At 31.7% G+C, this 13,699-nt stretch overlaps 1 protein-coding gene across 1 annotated transcript in view; it reads right to left on the bottom strand.

Annotated features, from left to right (window-relative positions):
• LOC145260564 (protein Daple-like) overlaps nucleotides 1-13,699 on the bottom strand; it is a 291,687-nt gene that overhangs the window by 1,337 nt on the left and 276,651 nt on the right. The gene's annotated exons all lie outside the window — the stretch shown is intronic.

The following is a 13,699-nucleotide window of genomic DNA, read 5'->3' as shown; positions in this document are numbered from 1 at the left end:
TTTTAAGCTTATAAATGCTGTGTGGATATTTGCTGTGTGGGACAGGTGTCATCTAATCAGTGTCAGATATATGAGGTTTCATCTTCGACATACTAACCTTGAAAATGTCACTTTCAAATGCTGATTTGCACCTGTTAAATGCTGTACTCACTTGTCAAACTGTTCATAATATCATGTGAATCCAAAACCTCACATAGGACTCTTCTACAAATTTCTCTCAGCTCATCAATGACAATTATAAACAGGAGTTAACTAAGTGATGTATTATTACAATTATTTCCAGAGGTCATTTGTAGCAGTTTGAAAACTGCATTCTCTACTTGTATGGGAACAAGTTTACATCTGAGCATCCAGAGGATAATTTTTCTTGGCACATTGTCAAAGAGTAAGAGAATAACTTTGATTCATTAGTTGTGCATAATCAATGTAATTTGGACCAAAATCTATTTCCAGCAATCAGTCAATTTTTATTGGTGTTTTTTTTTTTTTTTTTTTTTTTTTAGACCATTGTACAGCATCTACAAAGTTATTTGATTTCTTTATCGATACCAACCCAATAAATGTAACTCCTGATAAGGGCTTTGATCCTAGTGAGTTTGGGATGCCCCATATATTTCAATATCTTGTTCTTCAGTGATGCTGATATCACTAGAAAAATCTTCATAGAAAAATAAAGTAATTTTTACTTGTGTACAATGCCGGCAAAAAGAAAGTCCACACTTGTATTTTTTTTCAAAAACTGCAAATTTAAGCTAAATGTAATATAACTTTAAACAAACTATACCTCATTTGATTGGCCTTTTATTATTCTATAATTTTACCTGTTCATATTTGACTTTTTATTGAAATATTCTATTGTTCACATCAATTTAAAAAAATAACTTCAAATTGAAGAGGCAAAAAGAAAGTCTGCAGTAACAAATTCGCTTAAAATCAGCTTAAATTATCGCTCCTAAATCAGTTTAAAATATCCATCAACAAGCAACAAAACATCTCTAATCGTAATTGTTGTTTCAGGTTATACAATGTAACATTTAGTCCATATAGGCCACAACTTTCTCTTAGTGATACCTTTCTGTAACAATACACATGAAAAAATTGAAATAGCTTGAAATATTTCAATATTGGTATACATAGAAAGAGCTTGATGAGCTAAGAAAGAATCTTTTTAAATTTTTAAAATCTGATTAAAATTAAGGAAGATATGACTATTTTTGTGCCTCACACGTTTGGATATTTTTCCCTCTTTAAGACCATGTGTTTCGTCACATTTTTTACACTACTTTTTCAGTAAAAATGTTATATCTTTGTTAAAACACAAGATTAAGTAATGAAATTTACCATGTGTATTTTTGTACAAGGAATCAGAATATACGATTGAAAATCTCCAAAATTTCATGGTTTCCAAATAATCTGCAATTCCTTAAAAATGCCATGTATCCATAAACAGAAAAGAAGTTGGAGAACTCAAAGTTGAATTGTAATGTGCTTTATGTACAAAAAACTTAAATCTAAACATAGGACCATTTAAAAATGAATATATTGCAATATTTCTTTGGTATTATTGTAGATTAACACCTTCTGTTTAACCCCACCCAACCCCTTCTGACCACCCCTCCAAAATGTGATTCTACCTTTTTAGGCAATTATGTATGAAATGTCATGAAAAACTTTAATGAAAGATAAACAAATTCTTTTAGAATTTAATGTAAAATAATTCCCCATTACAAGTCATTCTAGCATTTTAGGGCAGTTAACTTTTTTTGTTTTGTTTTTTTTATGGGAGATAAATCCTGTATGCTTTTTTGTTTTATTTTTTTAAGATGATTATGTGTGGTTTTAAGAGGGTTTCTATGCAATGAGAATATTGGGAGGGTTGCCATTCGGACTTTGAATTAATTGTAGGGCTAAGGAAAATTGTGAACATACTGAAGACTTGACAAACAAAAACAACAAAACAATATTAGAGGGGGGGGGGACGATTAGTTTCACAAAAGTTTAATTTCAAATAAATATCTTACAGAAAGGTATATATATATATATATATATATATATATGTGTGTGTGTGTGTGTATTCGACAGGTAAATAAGTCAGCAAATGTTATATTTAGTTTTAATTTAATAAGAAACTGCATTACGAAATTTCAAAGAAAATTCCATAAATTTGTTGATTTCTATTTTCGAGGTTGAAGGTGTTTATTCCATAGGCCGTTTATACTACGCTAGAGCAGGTTGTAAAAATACCTTTCGCTTGATAAGTAGAAGAAAAAAAAAAAGTTTATATTACTGTACACAGATTCGAAAAAGTTATCCAAAAGTAAATACATAACAAATAAATGTTATAAGTTACTTTTCTACCTAACTGGATATGTTTTTAGTGTTTTTATTTGATGTAACATGTTTATTCAGCTCGAAAAACATACAGTGCTTACCGATGTATTGGAAAGTTAAAACTGGCGGCCGACTATCTCTTTCACATGGTAAGTTTGGGAAAATGAGTTAAAAATAAAAAAGTAGACAAAATACTGTTAAAAACCCACCGAATATATATCCGTCTATGTCACAGTAACATATATTGAGCGAGTTTCTAACAGTATTTTGTCTGTTTTTTTATTTATAACTCATTTTCCCAAACTTACCGCTTCAAAGAGAGTCGGCTGCCATTGTAAATTTTCGAATACATCGGTAAACACTGTTTTTCGAGCTGAATAAACATGTTACATTAAATATAAACACTAAAAACATATCCAGTTAGGTAGAAAAGTAACTTATCTTGCCTTTGATAACATTTATTTGTTATATATTTGTTTTTTGACAACTTTTTCAAATCTATGTGTATAGTAATACAAACAAGATTTTCATACATCTTTTGATTTTGAAAAAACATTTGTGGCTGTTCACAGTAAAACATTGTTTTAATTCGCTGTTCAAAACTAATGCAATGAATAAAAGTGCATGCAAGCTTTATATCTACAAAAGTTTATTTTGTTTTTTAACCATGTTTTTAAATTTGACCAGAAATGTGAGAAATAATGGATTCATAATGCCGAATTGGTTGGAATTGTTTTTATTATACATTCTGAAAACTTGAATAGTTCTAAACTAATGTTATTCTGATAACAAAATAGCTCTAACATATCAGAACATTTATATTCATATTTTCATGTTTTTCTTAATTCGTTCGTGAATAAAAATTAAAGAACACGTGTTGTTTATACTGTGCTATGACTAATACTACAACTGCTGCTCCTGCTGCTAACTTAATTTGACCAAACTCGAGAAATAGAAACTTTTCGGGTAGGTCCTTTTAAATTATTTTAAATTATTATCAATTACCGCAGTCCTACTCAACACAGAATAATACTTTTAATCGATATAGTAAAAAGAATGATTTACTTACTAGTAGGTGTCCGATGAATTTTTTTTTCAAAATATTCGATACTCGTCATATTAAAGTCTTATTTTTAACACAACAAAAAAAGAAATGGTCAAAAATATTTTGGACACTTGACAGTATTAAGATTAACACCTCTTCTGATTGTTTCCTAAATTTCATGACGAAATTCTTCATACAATCATGGTATGTGCCTTTAGAAAATAGGGAGGAGGGTCATTACAAAACCTTAACGAAAACGCCATTTTATGAAGTTCACATTTTTATCACTTTATTTGCTTTAAACTCTTAATATATAATGTACATTCATATTTATTAATTCATTTGAAAGTATATTCATTTCCGAAACAACAGTAGTAATTTGAAGTCTTGAAGTGCTTTGGTTTGGTTATTTTAGTAGAACTACCTTGAAATCTGTGATTATCCAAAGCGTTTTTTTTCATCCGTGTGTATTACTACTTTCTGGTTTATCCAATCGAGAAATCGCCTGCAGATTGAAATGTGATGAGAAAATGGTACGAAAGATTCTACAAACACACCAAAACACCAGCAGTGTTTGTGATGCGCCTAAATCTTGTCGTACTAGAGTTACTTCTAACAGAGAAGACAATGCTATCAAGATCTGCAGCCTAAGAAACAGATTTGAAATGGCTCCCCAAATCCAACAACAGTGCAATCTTGTTAAAAATTGCTCTCTTTCTACTGTCAAGAACAGATTAAAGGAATTTAATTTGCGAGGATATGTTGCAAGATGCAAGCCAATGATTTTTGTAAAGAACAGAAAGCGCCGTCTGGACTTTGTCAGATGCAATGAAGGTCATGACTCTTCATATTGATCAAAAGTGCTTTTTAGCGATGAAAGCAAGTTCAATATGCTAGGCAGTGATAGTAGGCAGTACGTCCGTTGGAGGAAAGATGAAGAATTTAATCCTAGGTGCTCAGTTTCAACGCTGCAAGGTGGTGGAGGTTCAGTTTTGGTGTGGAGCATTATTAGTCCCAATGGTCCAGGGCCTATAGTTCGCTTGCAAGGTCAAATTAATTCGACCAAGTACATTAATATGTTGACTGAGCATTTCGTACTCTACTTTGGTCAGAATTTGGATGATAATCCCATCTTCATGCAGGATAATGTTTCCATTTACACAGCTGGCAATGTCAAGAGGTTCCTGGAAGAGCATGATATTCCGTGTTTGGATTGGCCTGCACAATCTCCAGAAAAATGTATGGCATTACATCAAGCAACAGCTACACAATGATAAAATTTCAAATTTGGAAGAATTTTGGACAAAAATTAAAGAAAAGTAGGATGCCCTTTCCCCGGAGTATTGCTGCTGTTAAATGTTTTTGACTCCTAAGGGGGGTATGACACCAATGATTTTGACGATTGTTTTTATAACCACGAGTTATCATAACCAACCAATGAAATGCTTCCAAAGTTACCATAGAAATTGTTGAATTTTGGATTCAATCAGTTTGCAATTGTCTACATCACAAACTGCATTTGATTCTTTGCCGCGATCTTTGTTACTGGCAATTACTTCACACTCAGTATCGGGACTGCACTGCTTCTTCACCGCCATCTTTGTTCAACATAATGTCTCAACACTTAACAGGTTATGCACCCAGCCATTGTCTTTTCTTTGACGGTGCGGAATCTAAATTCAAATTGTGGCAGGTAAAATTTCTGGGCTATCTAAGTATCCGGAAACTACACAAAGTGATATAATCTTCAACAGAGAATCCTAACAACCCCAAATTTCTCGAAAAGAATGTGAGTGTTTTTACAGAACTGATTCAATGCTTAGACGATAGAAGTCTGTCTCTGATTATAAGAGATGCCTTGGCTGATGGAGAGAAAGCATTGAACATATTAAGAGAGCATTACTTATCAGAAGGGAAACCGAAAATTATATCTATATACAGAACTAATGTCTCTAAAACAGAATGAAGATGAAACTATTACGCCAATGCCTCAGGTGAAATAAGCGATAGCCTGTTGATATCAATGACCCTCAAGGGACTTCTAGCCGATTTTAAAAGATTTACAACTGTTATAACACAAAAAGACAAACCCATAAATTTCAGTGAATTTAAAGTGGCATTGTGCAGTTACGAAGAGACTAATCGGATTCTCGTAGACAATAATAACTCCATAACTTATGAAGTTCAAAAATGCTTCTCAGAAACAGACACCACCAAATTATGCATCTCACCACAATGTTTTCCCCAAAAGTAATTTCCCAAGCAAAAGAATAAAATTATCTGGTATAATCGTGGACAACCCAAACACAAAAGTTTCCAATGTCGATATAAAGGCTCAAAAATGGACTCCATAAAAAACGTTGAGAATTTTGAAGAACATACATTTCTATTCACATGTAACTTTGACAATACCACAAACGGTAAAAATCTCCTTGTAGACTGTGGTGCTACAGCACACGTTATCATCAAGGAATCTGATTTTATTAATTTTGATTCAAACTTTAATCCACAAAGTCATTTTGTCGAACTTGCTGACGGTAGTTAAATAAATGATATTGTCTTGAAAAGAGGTGATGCTAGAATATCCCTAAAAATAAGGCAAAATCTGTAACTGTATTCTAAAAATGCTCTGTTCATACCTACATTTAAGCAAGACATATTTTCCATGCAGACTGCAATTAAACAAGGCGCGAATATAAAGTTTGGCCAAAACAAGTCAAAATTGATATACCCCAATGGAACTGTATTTGACATTAAAGAAAATGGCCGACTATATTATTTAAAAAGTATGGTTCACTCAAAAACTGCCTGTCACGACTTGGAAACCTGGCATAAAATTCTAGGACACTGCAATACAGATGATATTAAAAAATTACCAAATGTAGTTGGAGGCATGAAAATAATACCTTCAGACGATCTCCCAAATTGTAATGTTTGTGCACAGGAGAAAATGACAAAATATATAAGCAAAACACCAGACAAAAAGGCCACGAAAATTCTCTCACTTGTGCACTGTGACTTGGCGGGTCCGATCAGTCCAATGGGGAGAAATAATCTAAGGTACGTTTTGAACTTTGATGATTTTTTCGATGTAATCATAGTTTATTTTCTAAAAAATAAATCCGACACTATCCTCGCCATTAAGAAATATTTAGCCGATATTGCCCCGTACGGTTTGATAAAATGTATTCGCTCAGACAATGGGACTGAATTTACGAGTAAAGACTTTGAATTTCTATTAATTAACCACCGTATTAAACACAAGAAATCTGCGCCGTATTCCTCCTTCCAAAATGGCACTGCTGAAAGGGTATGGCAAACCCTTTTTGAGATGACAAGATGTGTACTTATCGAATCAAAATTAGCGCATAGTTTATGCATGTACACTTTAATAGCAGCAACATATATCAGAAATAGATTGTTCAATAGAAGATTAGGCAAAACACAGTATGAAGCGTTTTGCGGTGTAAAACCCAAAATGAACTGAATGCATATATTTGGTTCAGATTGTTTTGCATTTATAGAAAATACCAGTAAACTAAATATTAAAAGTGAAAAAGGTACTTTCGTAGGTTACAATAAAAACAGTCCAGCATATTTAATCTACTTTCCAACTCAAAATGCCATAAAAAAGGTTAGATGTGTAAATTCAATGGTAAATTAAATTTAAAAAATGAGGATCTAGTGGATGAAAAACGCGAGGAAATATTACCTAGCATCTTAATCAATCACAATGAAAATATTAATAATTATGGCAATTGCAATAGAACTACTGACGAAAATATTAACCAGACACGTCGATACCCGATAAGGGAGCGAAAAAGGCCAGACTTCTTAAAAATTGAAAAGATACAAGTCTACGCAGTTACTTGTTGAAAAATGCACCGGAAAGTTATGAGAAAATCACCAAGAATGGAAAAAAAAACTATGATATCCGAATTGAAAGCTTTATCTGAAAATAACACATACAAAATAGTGGCAAAACCAAAAGATAATATTTCTTCACGCTGGGTGTTTTTATTTCTGGACTGGAATATTTTGCCCCATTTTCACCAATGACAAATTTAACGACAATTAGAATTTTATTACAATTTGCCGCTCAATACAATCTAAAAAATACATCAAATGGAGGTAAAAAATGCTTATTTAAATGCTCCAATTGACTGAAATCTATATTTACCCTCCAGAGGGATTTAAAACGAAAAATAAAAATTTTGTATGCAAACTGAATAAATCGTTATATGGACTAAGACAAAATACTCAATTTAACACTCCATAATTGTTTAATAGAACAAGAATTTAAGCAATGTCCTGTAGACGTGTGCATGTATACCAAAAATATAAGTAATAAATTGTTGATTTTGCTTTATTACTCGCTTCAAACTGTGACAACACTTTAAAAGATGGTAAGAATAAATTAAATAAAAAATTTAAAATGGCCGATCTTGGACAACTGTCATGTATATAAAAATATAAATATAAAATTTACCTGTGTAAATGAAACTATAACAATGAACCAATCATGGTACATTGAAAAAATTCTGCTCAAGTTCGGAATTCAAGATTGCAAACCGCATACAACTCCCGTTGAGATGGATATAAAAAATATAGAGACCGAAACAAAATTAATAGACGATCGATTATACAGAGCAATGATTGGAAGCCTCATCTATTTGACGACCACAACTAGGCCTGATATATGTTACACTATAACAAAGCTATCTCAAAACTTATTTAGACCGACACTTAAGGACCTTAATCGTGCAAAACAAATCCTTCGTTATCTAAAAGGAACCAAGGAACAATCTTTAATATTTAAAAAGTCAAAATATCCTCTAAATTTAAGATCTTCAGATTGGAGTAACTCTGACGATAGAAAAAGTATAACAGGATACGGTTTTAGACTGTCAAAGACTGGACCTATAATCTCTTGGAAAACTAAAAAACAACAAATTGTTTCCCTTTCTACTTGTGAAGCAGAATTTGTGGCCCTCACCCATTCTACACAGGAGGCAATTTTTATGAACACCCTTCTAAAATCTAATTTAAAACCAGATCTAAGTAAAAAAAACCTATAGTAATTCATTGTGACAACCAGAGTAGTATCTTATTAGCAAATAATTCTATGATTCATCAAAGGTCGAAGCATATTAATCAGATATCATTTTATAAGGGATGAAATAAGTAAAAAATCTATTACTTTTAGTTATGTAACGTCTTAGAATAATATAGCCAACATTTTCACTAAACCTATAAAAAAGATAAAATTAAAACATTTTATGGCCGAACTTTTTGGAATCTAATCATGAATAAATCTCTTTTCAGAAACCCAAGAAGCATAAACAGTGAAAATCACAAAAAAGATTGTAAATTGTCCCGGGCACGGGCATGACGTTAAACTGCAACCATTTTTATCTAATTAACCAACTAATACCTAACAGAATGTTTCCAGTTTTTGTTTAAAAAAAAAAAAAAAAAAAAAAAAAAAAGTATATTTATGTGTTTGTGTATGTTTTTGAATAGGATTATATTTATATGCGTATGTGTGTGTGTATATATATATATATATTTGAAAAGTGTATTATTTATCAAAAAAATAAATAAATAAAATGGGATTTACAAAAAAAAAAAAAAAAGAAAGTTTCTTTTTGACCAATGAGAATAAAGACAAATTCTCCAAAACAACAAAAAAAATTTTATTTATTCATTTATTTTTATTTTATTTATTTATTTTTTTCCTTTTCTCAAGTCAAAGCAAATTGAATCCAAAAGGATTTTTTCATTATATCAAAAAAGGGGGTGTGTTAAATGTTTTTGATTTCTAATGGGGGGTATGACACCAATGATTTTGACGATAAGTTATAACCAAACAATGAAAAGCTTCCAAAGTTCCTATAAAAATTGTTGAATTTTGGATTCAATCAGTTTGCAATTGTCTACGTCACAAACTGCATTTGATTCTTTGCCGCCATCTTTGTTACTGGCAATTACTTCACACTCAGTATCGGGACTGCACTGCTTCTTCACCGCCATCTTTGTTCAACATAATGTCTCAATAGCTGCAGTCTAATTCAAGGAATTCCAAAAAGATTGCAGGCTGTCAAATTGCAGAAGGTCTATACTACTAAATATTAACTACTTCATTGTGTTCCTGTTGCATTAATGTCCTAAAGTTACATTTAAATAATTTTTCATTGTGCAGACTTTCTTTTTACCTCCTCAATTTAAAGTTATTTTTTAAAATTGACGTGAACACTAGAAGATTTCAATTAAAAGTCAAACATGAACAGGTAAAATTATAGAAGAATAAAAGGCCAATCAAATGAGGTATAGTTTGTTTACAGTTACATTAAATTTAGCTTAAATTTGCAGTTTTTGAAAAAATTACAAGTGCGGACTTTCTTTTTGCTGCCTGTGTACATTCATAAATCTTCTAATTAAATAAGCTTTTCCTGTTTTATTACAACAAAAACAAAAAAAAATTAAATAATTAAATGAAATTATTACACTTATTGTAATCCGTAGTTTGGTGAAAATCAGCATCATTCGTGTTTACATTTTCAATAGAACTTTTTTTTCATACCGTAAATTGCTTTTTTAGTTACTTATGCATTTTTGTGTGATAAAAAGTATATACATTTTTTAAATTCGGTATCTTTTGAGTTTAATTTACTAATTATTGTTGAAATATAAGAAAACTTAGCTTTTTTTTTCAGAGATTTTTAAAGTTAATTTATTCGGACTTGAAATTCAAACAAAATGTGATTTTTTTTTTCCCCAACATTTTGTACTGAATTTTTTTTTTTTAACACAATACATTTTTTTTCTTTTTTAGAAAAACTTTGGTGCGTTATCTTTCAAAGACAATCAAAATTTAGACAAACTAATTTTTACTGTAAAAATTAGCTATGCATTATTTATTTTCTTATTGATTCGAATGTCTTTTGCCTTCGAGCATATTAATACTAAAAATGTCAAGAAATTCTGATTTAAATTTCCTTATTAAAATTTCTGCACTGACTGAGGCCATATTGACACCTTCCATGAGTCAATTGATTTCATCCAGTCCGTTCCAAATATGTTTCGAGATTAATCTACGCTGAATACTGTCAGTTTAAATTTTATGTTAAAAAATTATACATTAGCATAGCATTCAAGTAAAATTTAATTTTACTGGTTGTTTGTCAAAGTTATCAGCATTAGTCTGTTAATTTTTATTCTTTGTTTTTTATTCATCTATTATCAAGGCAGAAAGTATTGAGTTAAAATTTAACATTTGTGTCTTCCATGCACACATTTACAAATTTTCTTTTTATCGCAGTAAATGTATTGTCTGTATTGTAGAATAAACCCTATTTTCAACTTTAGATTCATTTTTTTTTTAAAGAACTTGTGAGAACTGAATGTCACTCCTTATTTTTATACTAGCAAGACACATTCTTGCCATTGCTCAAGGATATAAAAGGATGCTGTTGCCCAAGGAGATATAAATGTATTATTAAATATTCTTTTTGAATTGCTAAGTTTCTTTTTATTAATTGATCATGTAAAAATTGTTTGCATGAACATACCACCAGAAAATTCACCTGGAACCTTGTTTTGTGTTTGTGTGTATATGAGAACTGGAAACATTTAACAGATTCTATGTGGGTTATTTGAGAGTGGCATCTAAGAAAATGTATTTCCTATGTTAGTTGCATAAAATTGTAATTATTGTTTTATAAAGTGGTTGGTAAATTAAGAATGTCAAAAAAAAATAAATAAAAATTTAAAAATTCAATATGTATATCAAAAATAGTTAAAAATGAAATCGGCTGATCATACACCATTTTTTGTATCAAATTAAGATTTCCCCCACCACAATAGAATGATTATGAAAATTTGTAGGAAAATACTATGAAGAAATCCTTCTAAACCAAAGTAATTTGTTAAAAAATGGAACATGTATCCAAAAACAGTTTTTGTGTTTACATGTGGACTGGAAGCATTTAAGATAATTTATGTATGCTATTTCAGAGCAGTGGCCAACAAATGTTTGATAGTGTATGACAAAGGTCTACTTCACAAGATTTCCAACTAAAGAATAGCGAGACATACCTTCTCAGTTATTAAATGCTTTCTCTCCGATAGGTTTATAAGAGTAGCAATCGATGGGCAGAAATCAGAAGCTCATAGCATCAATGTTGGTGTCCCACATGGTTCCTCTTGGCGTCTAACTCTCTTCCTGATCCTCAATGACCCCCAAATCGCATTCTTAGATCATTTGTAGACATTTATGCAGACAACACAAACATGTATGGCAACACTTCACCAAGATATCTCTGATTTTCTCTCTTCTGACCTTGAGCACATAATGTAATAAGAAAAAAGGTGGCTGGTTAATTTTAATGTATATAAAAGCAGTTTCTTTCTTTTCACAAAATCGGAAAGCAATATGCTCTGCCAGTTGTGCCGTTATAGATGTAGAACAGCAATGATTATTCTCAGACTGAAAGAGAGATGTTAGCTGTTGTTTATGCAGCCGAACATTTTCAACTCTATTTAGATGGCGAAAAGTTCATCACTAAATACAGATCATTTATTGCGATCATGAAAAGCCTCAAACCAACAACAACCAGGATTGAGCACTGGTGTCTGCATCTCATGACTTAATAGTTTGATCTACAGCCTAGGAAAGATGATCTGAGCCCTGCTGACTATCTCAGTCGCCACTAGTTACCATAAAAAACAATGCAGCAGAAACCTACATAAGATATGTGGTTCAAAACACCATACCCAAATCTATCACTCCTGAAGTTAAACATGCTATAAAGGATGACTCCCTGTTACAAAAAAAAAAGTGAAGGCTGCAGTTGTAGATGGATGATGGAATGACCCTCAGCTGTCAAGAATTTTTTTTTCCATTTAATGATGAACTATCAGTGCATAGCGGTCTAATTCTTTGAGGACACCATCTTGCAATCCTTTCTAATTTAAGGAAAAGGACAGTTAACATAGCCCATCAAGCACACCAAGGCATTGTTCCCAGGAATAGACAAATTAGTGGAAGAAACAGTACATGGCTGCATCCCCTGCCAAGTCTTGAACCCAAGACACACTGCAAACTAATACATTCCACTTTTCTCCCAACTACTCCATAGACTGAAATTTTGGTTGATTTTGCAGGTCTATTTCCATCTGGAGACTAGTTGAAGACTATAGGCAATTTCCTGAAGTTGAAATACTCACCTCACTGTCTGCTGAATTTAGGAAAATTAGACACCAGAGAACTAATTTTGGCAAGATAGTGAAAAATGCCCCCTCTCCTTTATGAGGAAGGAGCGAGGAGCCTCGTTTTCAGATTTGTTTTTGCACATATTTTTGAAGACTGAATCGCACAAAAATAGAAAATAAAATACTCAACAGAATGGAAAAGTGGTCAAAAACAAATATATAACATTTGAAATAGAAAATAAAATTAAAGACTCATTCTCCCTAAGTTTTTTTTTTTTTGTTAAATTTTCTTTTAGGTAGGGGGGAGGTTAGTGACGGGTCTCCCCCCCCCCATCTCTCTCTCTCATATATATATATGTATATATGTATGTGTGTGTTTGTGTTTTTAGGGACAGGTATCTCAAAAACTGATTTTTTGAGGGAGGGGGATATCTCACCTTCTGTGGTACAACACAAGAAGGTGCTCATGGAGAAAAATACTTTGTTATTTTTTTAAATAATAATATTTACATGAATTTTCAGAGAAGACACCATAATGAAGATAATGAAGGAGAGCGAAAAGGTGAAAAACAAAAGAGGAAGCAAAAAAGAAAAGCATTGTTAAATTGAAATTCATCAAAAAGACTTCTACGACTGAAATGGTAGAAACGAAAGATGAAAATCATGCTGAGACCGAAGGTAAAGTTGATATTGCTAACGTTCATACAAGAGACACCACCTTAGAGTTTTGCTTTTGGTTTTACGGCACATCAACCTTTTCTGGGTTATTTAATGCCGAATCCAGTTATTTTGGGAATAGAATTCGATGTTGCATCCAGTTATTTTATAGGATGTTTTTATTGTTCAAGCTCTTTGTATTTTCAATCGTTAGTTTGTAGCTTTTAGTTTGGTTGTTTTATAGTGGATTTTATCATTTTTGTTCTGTTTTGCAGAATATGGTTGTGTTTTGCAATAGGAGGAAAATGGTTACAGTATTATTGATCGGTAAATTTTGAGTTGGAAAACCAGTCAGAAAGTGGGAGGGAGATAGAAAGAGAAGGCGAAAATAGGAGGATGAAAAAGTGAGAAAAGGCAGGTCATTTATGTTTTTGCAGAATATAAGGTTTTTGG

This window comes from Euprymna scolopes, chromosome 36 (assembly GCF_053919585.1).
Source record: "Euprymna scolopes isolate OS-2025 chromosome 36, ASM5391958v1, whole genome shotgun sequence".
Lineage (NCBI taxonomy): Eukaryota > Metazoa > Mollusca > Cephalopoda > Sepiida > Sepiolidae > Euprymna > Euprymna scolopes.
This window is presented reverse-complemented; position numbering and strand designations above follow the sequence as displayed.